Genomic DNA, 12,371 nt, shown 5'->3' on the forward strand with positions numbered 1-12,371 from the left:
CCCAGCCACATGGAACTCTGAGTAAATTAAACCTTCTTTCTTTATAAATCACCCAGTCTTCAGTAGTATCTTCTTAGCAATGTGAAAATAAACTAATGCAGTAGGATCTAAATTGAGCTTCATTTATTTTCATTATATTTTGTGTTTATGTCTTATTTCTCTTGGTTAGTGTAGTTAAATATATATCAATTATATCAATTTTTTTAAAGAACCAACTTTTAGCTATTTTGATTTCTCTATTTCTTTTCGGGTTTCAATTTTATTGATATTTTCTCTTTTCTGTATTATTGGCTTCTTTATGTTTTTAGTTTCTGAAGTTGGAAGTTCAGATTTTTTATATGTGGGTGAGTGTGCATTTTGTAAAATACTCAAAGTTTCTAAAGCCGTCTGATTTATTATTTTTTAAATATTTTAACTTTTATTTTACTTCAAGATTATATGTGCATGTTTGTTATATAGGTAAACTTGTGACTCTAGGGTAGATGAACAGATTATTTTGTCATACTAAGTATAGTATGTGACATTTATTTCTTCTGAATCTCTTCTTCCTTCTACCCTTCTCCCTCAAGTTGGTCTCAGTGTTACTTCTCTAGCCCATAGATTATTTTTAGGTGGGTTGTCTAATTTTCAAATGTTAGGCATTTTTTCTAGATATATTTGTTATTTATATTCTAATAACATACTATTGTATAATTTTAATTTTTTAAGTTTGTTTATGCTTATTTTATTACTTTGGAATGTTGTATAACTTTGCAAATGTTTCATGAATCTTTGAAAAGAATGCATATTCTAACATTGTGGGATGAAGAGTACTGTAATCTCACTGAAATTCTCTGATCAATGATTGAGAGTTTCCAACTACATTTTTGGATTTGTCTTTTTATTTATTTCAACTCCTGTCTCATGTATTTTAAAGCTTTTTTGTTCAATCAATGAAAATTATATTATTATACCCTGCTGGTGAATTGATCACTTTATCATTTTAAAAAGGACCTTTATCTGTTTCTCTTTATTCTATATAATCTTTCCTCGTCTGAAGTCTATGTTTTTAGATACTATTATAGCCTTGCCATCTTTCTGTAGATAGGTGCTTGAGTAACAACTGCTCCATAATTTTAATTTATTTATTTTTTACATTTAAAGCATGCTTATTGTAAACAATGTAAGCAAAAAGGAGGACTCTGTTTTTTATCTTTATTTATTTGTTCATTTATTTATGATTCAGTACCCATAGAGACAGCCAAAAATTGCCAACACTGACTATATTTCAAGTCATCATGGCAGGGTATTGGGGAAAGTTTTCAATTAGCAATAATCATGCCTCGGATAAACCTCACTGGCTATGACACCGCCACTGCACAAAGCTGTTTTTAGTCATCTAATTTCTGTCTCTTAATTGGCATTTGGTTACATTTTCATTATTACATTTAATATAATATTTAACAGTCTATCATCTCTATGGCTATATTCTGTTTACTCTTTTTTGTTTCCTTTTACTAGGCTATTTTTTTATCATTACAGTAAAATTATTTTTTCTCTTGTACTCACTTACAATTTGTTTCCTTTACAGTTTTATATAGTAATTTTTTCTTGGTGTACTATATATCTTTAATTAGTTGCATCTTTATCAAATAATATTAAACTGTTTAAAAATATCATTCTATTGTCTTCTGGTGTTCATAATTTCTCACAAGAAGTCTGCCATACTTATTTTTATTCATTGTTATATGCTATGGCTTTGTTCTTTGGTATTTTCATGGTTTTCTCTTTATCATTGGTTTGGAGAACTTTAAATATTTGTCTAGGGGAGTGTGTGCATATGTTTTATTTCACTTTTTATCACTCAACTCAAATCTGTGCTATTTGTTTTATCAACTTTGAAAATTCTCAGCCACAGTTCTCTTTAAATATTTCTCCTTCCTGTTCTCTCCCCTCCTGTGAGTATTCTGATTATTTCTGTTATACTGTTGGTATTACACCACAGATATTGGATGCTCTGTTTAGCCTTTATTCTCTCTCTCGGTGTGTAGTTTTGCTAATATATATTGACTCACTTTCAATTTTACTTCTATTCATTGGTCATGATAAGCTTCTCATAGATATTATTCATATCTGTCTCTCTTCATTTCTAGCATTTTCATTTGCTTCTTCCTTCAATTCAGTCTCCTCTTCCCATTTCCTCCTATAGCCTCCATTTCTCTAATCACTTTCATGCTCTTCTGTTTATGTATGTAGCTTATCTTCTCCACTAAGACTTTTAACAAATAACAATTATTTAAATTTTCTGGTATTTTAAACATTTCTGTCATATTTTAGTCTGGTTTTATTGACTGCTTTGTGTTTTCATTGTGTGGGGTTTTTCCCTTGCTTCTTTGTGAGTCTCATGATTTTTTAATGAAAACCAGTATTTTGTATAAAATAATAGGTAAGAGGCATTTATGCCTGGAAATGTCACTTTTCCCCCCATTAGGTCATTTGTGTGTGGGTTGAGTCAATCTAGCCAGGATCTCAATTGGCCTTAGATTTTTTGTTCCTATGTTTACCCTCTTTGTACCACAATTTCAAATTCCTCTAATATTACCTTGGGCTTAGTGTAAGGCTGGCTTGCCAGATGGTTCTTCACAAATATGTATTACACCCTTAGCTTTAGGTCTTCTTTTTGTGGCCTGTGTGTGTTGGGGGCAGGTGGGGGTTCCATCTCTCATATTTCCCATATTCCAGCTGTAAATGTTGTTGTTGTTAGCCCTCTGTAGGCTGATTAGTTGGAAATTAAGGTGGTGTTTGCTGTATTTTACTTTATCTTTGGTGGGTGCTGAGGTTGGGCTTTCTAATAAACTTATCCTCTCCCTGCTGTTAGAATTGTCTAATGATCAGGCTTTCTGAAGTCTTCCTACACTTCCACCACTGGTAGAGGGTAATAATTTTCTATTTTACTTTCTTAGATGCACTGTGTCTTCACCTCTGGCCTGAGAGTAGCAGGGGATGCTGCACCTTCTCAGTGGCTTCCCTTAAAAGAGAGAGGGAAGAACCGTCCTAGGAAGGATTTGTGCTTTTGCCACTTTCTGTGGCTGTTCTCCTTCCTTGATCCTGTATTGTAAGTGAGGTCTCCTCTTGCATTTCACCCTCCCCTCAATCTTTCTTGCAGTCCTACAAGTGGCTGTGAATCCGTCTTGCATCTGCAGTTTCTAGGACTTCTATGCTCTTATGCTAGCCTATAATTAGGCTTTACTAATTTATTAAAAGTTCCATCTAATTTTTTTTTACTGGCTTTCATCATGTCCTTCATAGACCCCAGTAATGCAAGTATTTGTTCCCCGATTCTCCTTGGATTTTTGCCTATTCTTAAATTTCAGATTAATTTTTTGCCCTGTAAACTGAGCTGATTTGTGGATATAATTATAATTTTACAGAGTGTCTGGATTTTTGTTTTTGTTGAAAGGATTAGAGTGATAATCTTTCCAGCTTTCTTTATTCTAAGGAAAAATCACAAGTATCCAATGACTGGTTTTAAAAAGATAATTTATGCTCAAATTTAATATTTTAAGAAAATAAATATCACTGTGGCTCTTTAGAGGATATGACTATGCTGGGTAGAAATTTAGAAACAGCAATAGACTGAGAATCCATAGAAAAAAATTTGGCTAAAGATGGGACAGAAAATAATTGGAACTGGCTCTAACAGCTACTTCTGACTCACCATATTCTTTTGTTCCTATTCTAGGCCAAAAGTTCTGGTGGCTTTTGAAGCAGTTTGTTGGCCCACATGAGGCCTCACTCTGTGGTCATTTAAGGATTACACCTACTTGTTTTGTTTTTGTTTGTTTGGTTGGTTGTTTTGCACTCCCTTGAGAGAAGGGAAATTCTTTCTTTACCATTTGCAAGTTTTTATCTTAAGCCCCAAGTCTTCTGGAGGTTACTACTTTATGTAAAGAGGGCAAATTATGTTGCCCTCTGGAATCCAAGGGCTGCTGTTTTTGCGAGCATATGAAGGTTTTTTTGTGAGTATTCTTCTTGCTTCCTTCCACTTTCTCCTGCAGCCTCCCATTTTCTAATCACTTCCATGTCCTTCTCAACACGCATCAAGACCTTCAAGGTCGTATTCAAAGGGAGGACAGCCCAGTTCCCTCAAATCAGTTAGCTAAAATACAGGCTTTTTTCTACTTAAAGAACAGAAGAACTGAGAGTCTGAGAAAGGAGATCATCTTTGCTAGAATGTTCTGAGCAAGAGTTACCATAAGGTCAGGGAGATAAGAATACAGGACAGCCCAATATCGTAGGTACAAGAGGCCTATAGGATAGAGATGAAGGCTGGTCCCAGGCTAACAGATTACCACTAGAACAGAGATGAAGGCAAGTTTGGGGGTACACAGTAAGACTGGTTTGTTTCAGAACCCCCAAAATGAGCAGAAGACAGTCTTCTCTTCACTCTGGTATCCCATCTGTTCTCAATTGGGTAATTGCGATGATTGGAAAAAGGTTAAATGTAGAATAAAACCAGTTCATTGTGGAACCCTAAGGAAGAATGGAGTAAGCACCATTCAAGATAATAGGAATGTAGGAGGGGAAAAATCTTTTTCCTATTTTTTTCTTTTTGTCTCCTTTGTTCTCTCTTCGCAGATGAGTAATTATGTCTCCATACCACAGGACACACTTCACGGACGCATCCTCAAGAACTGGGAACATACTAATAAGAAAAAGGCTAATATTTTTCTGCAACACAGCATTGGTTGAATGAAGCTCTAGGAGCAGAAATATTGACTGGAAAATGAAAGCCTAAATTTTAATACAGTTTATCAACTAGATTTGTTTTGCCTCCAGCAGGAAACGTGAACAAACATTTTTTATGTACAAGGCTTCATGGCCCAAAAAACCCCTGATCTTCATCAGGCTTGTAAAATGGATTCAGCAATGATAGCAGCTATAGTCAGGCAGTCCCTTCCAGTTGGTCCAAGAGACCCCTTAACAGGTTTACCCAGAGTTTAATCAAGCTTCAGAGGAACCAAGAAAGGACTTACTTCTAATCCCACTGCCCTTTCCACCTCCTTATATCCAAGTTTCCCGTCCCTGGAGCCTTCCCTGCCCTATCTGGCATTGCTTGTTATTGAATGTATTTTTTTTTCTGCTTTAAATGGTTGCTGATATAAAAGGAAAACCACAAGAGGAAAATACTACATTTTTCTGATTACTAATAATGGTACTTGGTACTTCTGTGCATTATCTGTGTTTTGAAAGTCTTCAGAGATTTGTTAATATATTATAATAAATTATTACTTTAATACTATAGTTTATGACCACTGTGATGGTTAATAGTGAGTGTCAGCCTGATTGGACTGAAGAATACAAAGTGTTGATCCTGGGTGTGTCTGTGAGGTGTTGCCAAAGGAGATTAAGATTTGAGTCAGTGGGCTGGAAAAGGCAGATCCACCCTTAGTCTGGCTGAGCACAATCTAATCAGCTACCAGTGCAGCTAGAATATAAGCAGGCAGAAAAATGCGAAAAGAGAGACTGGTCTAGCCACTCAGTCTACATTTTTCTCCCATTCTGGGTGCTTCCTGCCCTGGAAAATCAACTCTAACTTCTTCAGTTTTGAAACTCAGGCTAGATCTCCTTGCTCCTCAGCCTGCAGACAGCCTATTGTGGGAACTTGTGATTATGTGAGTGAATACTTAATAAAGCCCCCCTTTATATATATATATATATGTATAAATATTTATGTGTATATATACACATATATATACACATACATATATGAGTGTGAAAAATATATACACACACACATAATGGAATATATATAAAATGGAATATATATATGTTATATATATAATGGAATATATATATGATGGAAATACATATATTATGGAATATATATATATTCCATTAGCTCCAGAGAACCTTGATTAATACAACTATTTTGCATAAAGTTGATTATCTCCATATTCTTTCACATGTATCATCCTATTGTATTTTTCTTTCCTTGAATTTATTAAAAATAATCTTTTCACATTCCTAAATCAAACAATTATTTTGCCCTAAATTTATTTTAACATATATTAAGTTAGACTAGACTAGTCACAGTTTTCTCTAGTGGAAATTATTATGTTAGTCTCTATTTTATTTCTTCTTAAACATAGCCACTTTTTCTAACACCTCTTGTAGAATTATCTATTCTTTCCTCATGATACATTATTTTCATATACTAATTTTCTACGAGTATGAGACTCTTTCTATATAATAATTATTTTTTCTATTGACTTGTTCATAAAAAGCCATCCTCCTAAAATAATCAAGATACATTACTAATTTAGTCTTACCTAATACTTAAAACTACCAGATCCATATGATTTTAATACCTATAACATCTTTCAAAAATTTTCTTAGTAAACATATACATTCTATTACCAGTAAACTAATTTACTTGATGTTTCAAAAGCAAGAATCTCGAAATTTCTATTACTTGTTTTGTTTTACCTGAGTTCTTATTTCAGCCACTGACTTCTACATTTAATTGTGATAACTGCAACTCCAAAATGCAATTAACACTGCAATTCACTGTTCCCCTTTGGGTTACATGTCTTCCTCTCTTCTGCTTCGAGAGAGAGAGAGAGAGAGAGAGAGAGAGAGAGAGAGAGAGACAGAGAGAGAGACAGAGAGAGAGTGTGTGTGTATTTAAATAAATATACATAATTTTACATATATATAATTATATATAAATGTCTGCTTCAATTTTCTATTCTGCTTCAAGTATATATATGTCATATGTATATATATATATATAATTCCTTTTGAGAAGGCAATCCGTAAATATGTATATATATGAAAAATTCTCATCCATCATTTCTTTAAATATTTGTTTGACCACATAGTCTCATTTACTTTTGGGATATCATTTTTGCATATATGTTGGAACCTTTGATATTGTCCTACAACTCCTAAATGTTCTTTGCCCTTTCGTTTTTTTTTTCTTTATTTTTTTGAGGAGGGTAGGTAGGTTATCATTTGTTCTCTTTGTGTCTCAGTTTGGATAATTTCTATGATATATCTTCAAGCTCACTGGTTCTTTGCTTGGTTAGTATGGAGTCACTAATCATCCTGTTTAAGGTATTTTTGTTTGTTTGTTTGTTTTTGTTGTGTATGTGTGTTATTGTTTTTTATTTCTGACTTTTCCACTTAATTTTTTCTTTTTATTTCTGTCTCTCTGTTGAGCTTACAATCTGGTATGCATGTTTACTACCTTTTATTGTAGACTTTAACATATTAATTATATTTATTTAAAATTCTCTGGAGGATAATCCCAATACCTGTGTTACAGCTAAGTCTAGTACTGTTGTTTACTAGGTTCCTTAAGAATATGTTGTTTCGTTCTTGCCTTCTGTATGTTTCACAAATTTTTAAAAAAGGACATTATAGGTTGCATAGTGGAGACTGCTGTAAATAGATTTTATGGCTCAATTTGGGCATGCCTTTCTCTCTAAACCTTTAGGTGTAGTGGTTTAGTTAACAAAATCAGGAGTTGTGCTATGGTTGAACTTTGTTGTTGCTTCCAGCTAGCCTTCAGATTTCTCTAGGAATACCTCATATTTAGGACTGAGATTGGCAAAAGGACCCTCAATCAAACCAGTGCTGTACCTTGCTGTATCATTTTCAGCTTTTAGTCTTTACTCGGGAAGCTTTGTATTTTGAAGCTTATTTGTTATTTGATGCGATTAGCCTGGTGGTAAAATATGAAAATGTTCTCCATTGCTGTATTTAAAGTCTCATTCACATCAGTCACCTGCTTCTTAGATTTATGACCTTCACAGTATTTCTGACCCTCCCCTGACTGTACTTCTAGATGTAGCGAATATATTTGTGTCTTCTATTTGTCTCTTCCCTGGAGGTAGAGGGTTTCTTTTTCTAATCTTTATTCTTTTCTATCAGCTACGATAAAAGTTTTGAGAAAAATATTAGGTTTTTCTTTGTGGTTCATGATTTTGTGTTTGACTAAAGAACTTTTTCTATTACAATGCCATAATTATAGGCAGATATTAAAAAGTATATATTTATACATATATTTGTGGTATATAAAATATCCATTCTAAGTTGATATCCAGGTATTGTGTCTCTTGACAATGGGTTGCTGGTTTTTATTGCATTCTGACACATCTTGTAATTTTTTATTCAGATACGATATATAGCACAATAGACTTATAAGCAATGTTTACATTGGAAAGTTTCACATTTCTGCTTCTATCAAGCTGTTTGTATTGTGGCGTTGAGTCAGTCTAGTCAATCTATTCAGTAGTCGATCTGGGTTTAGATTGAGCTGTCAAATTCCTCCAGTGGTGAACTGTCACTGCCTTATGCTTGAAATAGGACCTGGGCGGGTAGGGGGTGAGAGGATTTCAGTTGGTTTGTTCGCTTTTGCTTTCACTATTAGGATTATGCCCAAAATTATGAACCCTCTCTAATCCCTAAATCAAACAGAGAGTCTCTATAATGTTGCTCCTTTCCAGTAGTATAAAATGCTCCTTTCCATCACATTTTATTTTGCACTTGCTAGATCTGTTGGGCATTTTCTGTTTCCTTCATTCAGGGAATATATATCAGACTTTATGTGACTAAGCCTCAGCACTGAATATTTCTTAGCATTCCTGCTAATAGTTTCTGGGACAGCAATATGCTGCCATTTATTTTGGCGGGTTTATGCAAGATGCAAATTCTTGTCCCTCTACCAGAAATAGAGACCTCTGATGGTGGTATGAGCATATAATCCTGTCCAAAGATGCTTTTCTATTTCTCCCTAACACATAGTATTCTTTTTCTGCTGTGCTTCTCCAGTTTCAATGAGTGTTTACCTGTGGTCCATGATTGCTCTTTTTCTAGTTTAGCTTGCCTCTTCCTATGAGAAAGAAGGTCTGGGAAGTGGGGTTCTGAGCCTTTCCCTACTCCACTGTCTTGTCATTCTGATTAATAGGCTTGATTTTTCCATGCTGCTATGTGTTGGTCAAGTTCAGCTTCTGTTTCCTGAGAACAACCGCTGCATCAAGGCTGTACTCTTCCCTTTAACCCCAGAATTACAAAATTAGTGTTTTTCATTGTAGGGATGAGACAAAAAATGAGAGCATATAATAAAACTGTACTGATATTGGACTATAGAAATAAAAATAATGTGACAGAGTAAATATTTATGTATCCAACTGCAAACTACTATCCATAATCACTTGTGGCCATAATGAAATAATCCCAGAAATTCTTCTTATTTCCTACTATGAAGTGTGTTCTCATTATCACTCTTTTATTGTTGGTTTCAAAAGCAATGTACTGTTAAACATTTCAACTTCTGTTAAAGTTTTAGCTATTACTAAAATTGCGGTCAACTCTTAAAATATATAGTTCAATACGTTGCAGACAGCTATTTTGTATCACTTATTGATATATTATCCGTGATATAAACGTTACTCAAAATAATTATTAAAACTCTGAAATATTTTATTAGAGGAAAAATTATGTGCATTATGAGGGTATTTATAATCAAATGCAAATTAAACATAATCTGCCTAAAAATTGTTTATAAATATTGATTTAAAACATATATGTTACATATTTTCTATTAATTTGCATAAACAAAATGTACTGTTTTATTGGTCTTATTTTTATAAAACTAGCATTCCAATTAAATATTTTTTCTTTATCATTACTCTATACATTTTTTTTTTCTTTTTAAAGCCCTTTGTTTTGTTGTTTTTATTTTCTATTCTTAAATTAGTCTCAGGCCGGGCACAGTGGCTCACACCTGTAATCCCAGCACTTTGGGAGGCCGAGGCGGGTGGATCACGAGGTCAAGAGATCAAGACCATGCTGGTTAACATGGTGAAACCCCGTCTCTACTAAAAATACAAAAATTATCTGAGCATGGTAGTGCGTGCCCGTAATCCCAGCTACTCAAGAGGCTGACGCAGGAGAATTGCCTGAACCCAGGAGGCGGAGGTTGCGGGGAGCCAAGATCGTGCCATTGCACTCCAGCCTGGGTAACAAGAGGGAAACTCCTTCTCAAAAAAAAAAAAAAAATTAGTCTCAAGGAATCAAACATACTTAAAAAGTCTATTTTCTTACTTATCAAGGTAAGATATTCTAGATTTGGAATTCTTTATCTCATTTTGATGGTCCTGGTAGTTAGAGGGCTTTTTCTCATGTATATTCTGATCTCAAATTACTCTATAAATAAGAAACATTTTCTCAAATGCGTGTTTTGTTACTTAATGGAGTCAATAACTTAGTGAATGCTGACATCAATAGGTGAAATAACATAGAATATTCAGTAATTTCTTACCAAAATACTCAGCATACTCTGCCTGTAATCTCTCTCTCTCTCTCTCTCTCTCTCTCACACACACACACACACACACTCACACACACACACACACATACATAGACATACAAGTTAAATATCCTATATATTTAATCAAACACATTTTACACTTTGTCAAGTATTTCATTTTAGATTTTTCTGTGAGAAAACAGATTAAAGTGGAATGATGAAACTGTAAAAATAATTTAAGCCTTCTTCAAAATGCCTTAAAAATTCTAAGTATTTCAATTTTTAATTTTAAAATAACTCAGTTTGTGGGAATAAAAATAGGATGCCATGATATTCTACTGTGACAATTTTTTAACTTAATTAGATGTAAACATTACTTTTAAGAAGATATATATAAAAAGTTATGTGTGTAGATATTTATTGTAGCATAATAGTTATGAAATATATAATTCCAGTCAATAAATCCCAGAAAAATAAGATCCACCTAATAGATTTCATTTGGCTGAGTCTTGAAAGTAGCAATTATGCTACCATTTAAGAAATAAATGCTTTATCTTTCAGATCTGCAACAATTAACATGAACTATTTTACCCTCCCAAGTTTTTAGGACATAAATCTGATGAAGCAAGTGTTCTAATACATTTCGGTTTTACTGAAGAACAACAAGAAGAAAACAAATGTCCTGATAATATCTTCTTATCACCTACCTGCAGCCATTAGAAGAACATACAAAAAAAAACTCTAGAATCTCTGATGTGCTAGATCTATAGATTATAACTATACATTTTTTCTCTCTCTCTCTTCAGAAATGTTTCTGACCCACTTTAAACAAACGTGGTTTGAGAAAGGAGGTATCTCTACAAAGAGAAAACTGGTGTTTTACTTCTTGGCTAGATATTTGCTGAATGAGCTACCGAAAATTGTATGCTATGTCAGTGCAGCAGAGAGGGAGCTTGTGAGAGAAATATTTGGAAAAGTCACCATCTGGTCAACAAAATTACAAGTCATATATGAACAGAAGAATTAGGAAATTTTGAGGGTTAATGATGCAGTGGAATTTCCCAAAAAGGCTGGATGAAGAAAGAAAAATATTAGATTAATTATACAACCTGTAATTATCTATCAAGAAAGCGTAAGTCTCTAGTGAGCTACATATATATCCAGAAAAGGAGCTTGGCTTTGGCCATTTTGAGTGGAACCCAATTGAGGCAGTTGCTTGGAAGAGAGTAACAGAAACAGGAAGAGGTTGCAGAAAGTGTTACTTCCGGAAGAGTTGTGGGGAGAGCAGCCAAGAGCAGAAGAGGTGCTTCAAAGAGGTTAGCAAGGAAGTTTACCACAAATTCAGAAAACCTGTCAGTTCAGAGGGTCTTTCCTCTGAAGGGCATTAAAAAACTATAATCTTCACTTATAATGTCAAAACAGAATAAGAAAGGAAGATCTGACAGACATATTGAAAAGCATATATACATTAAGTTGTTACTTATATGTATCCTCATTAAATTGAGCTTACTTAAAAAGGTGAGTACCAGACTCCAATCTAAAGAATTTGTATATATATTTTCAGATAAAAATAAACAAAGATTCTTCAGTGATACTTCTATCAGATTCAGTCAGTGGTTCCTCCACCAACCTCCATTGACTGGGACAAATGTAATGTTTTGGAGAAATAATTGGGGGATGGCTAAACTTAATTAATACTGGGAACAGAACTGAATTTAAATTAGATTATCATTCCTATTGCACACATCAGACATTGTTAGCCTCTATATATCAATGTAATAAATATCTAGCTTTGTAGAAGTATAAAATGTTCAGATTATTTTGGCTACTGTAACATATTTTATTCATTCTTTATTAAATTGATATAATTTTGCTGATAATCACAAAAAAGGTCTATCATTTTAAATCAGAATATTTAAGGCCGTTTATATAGATGTATAATTAGTGAAGTCAAACCAATTTTTAAAGTGGGGGAATTTCAGTATGTCCTAAAGTATAATAATATAATCAGATCATTTGGGAAAAAGTTAGAAGTACTCATTCGCAAACACAATAATACACATGTATACATATT

The 12,371-nt window shown here is 33.6% G+C and overlaps 1 non-coding gene across 1 annotated transcript; it reads right to left on the reverse strand.

The window, feature by feature from the left end:
- Nucleotides 1-1,225: 1,225 nt before the first annotated feature.
- On the reverse strand, nt 1,226-1,366 carry LOC118144525 (U4 spliceosomal RNA). The gene has a single exon (XR_004729299.1). It is a non-coding gene; the product is annotated as a U4 spliceosomal RNA (small nuclear RNA).
- Between the last annotated feature and the right edge of the window lie 11,005 nt (nt 1,367-12,371).

Source organism: Callithrix jacchus, chromosome 9, assembly GCF_049354715.1.
Source record: "Callithrix jacchus isolate 240 chromosome 9, calJac240_pri, whole genome shotgun sequence".
Taxonomy (NCBI): Eukaryota; Metazoa; Chordata; class Mammalia; order Primates; family Cebidae; genus Callithrix; species Callithrix jacchus.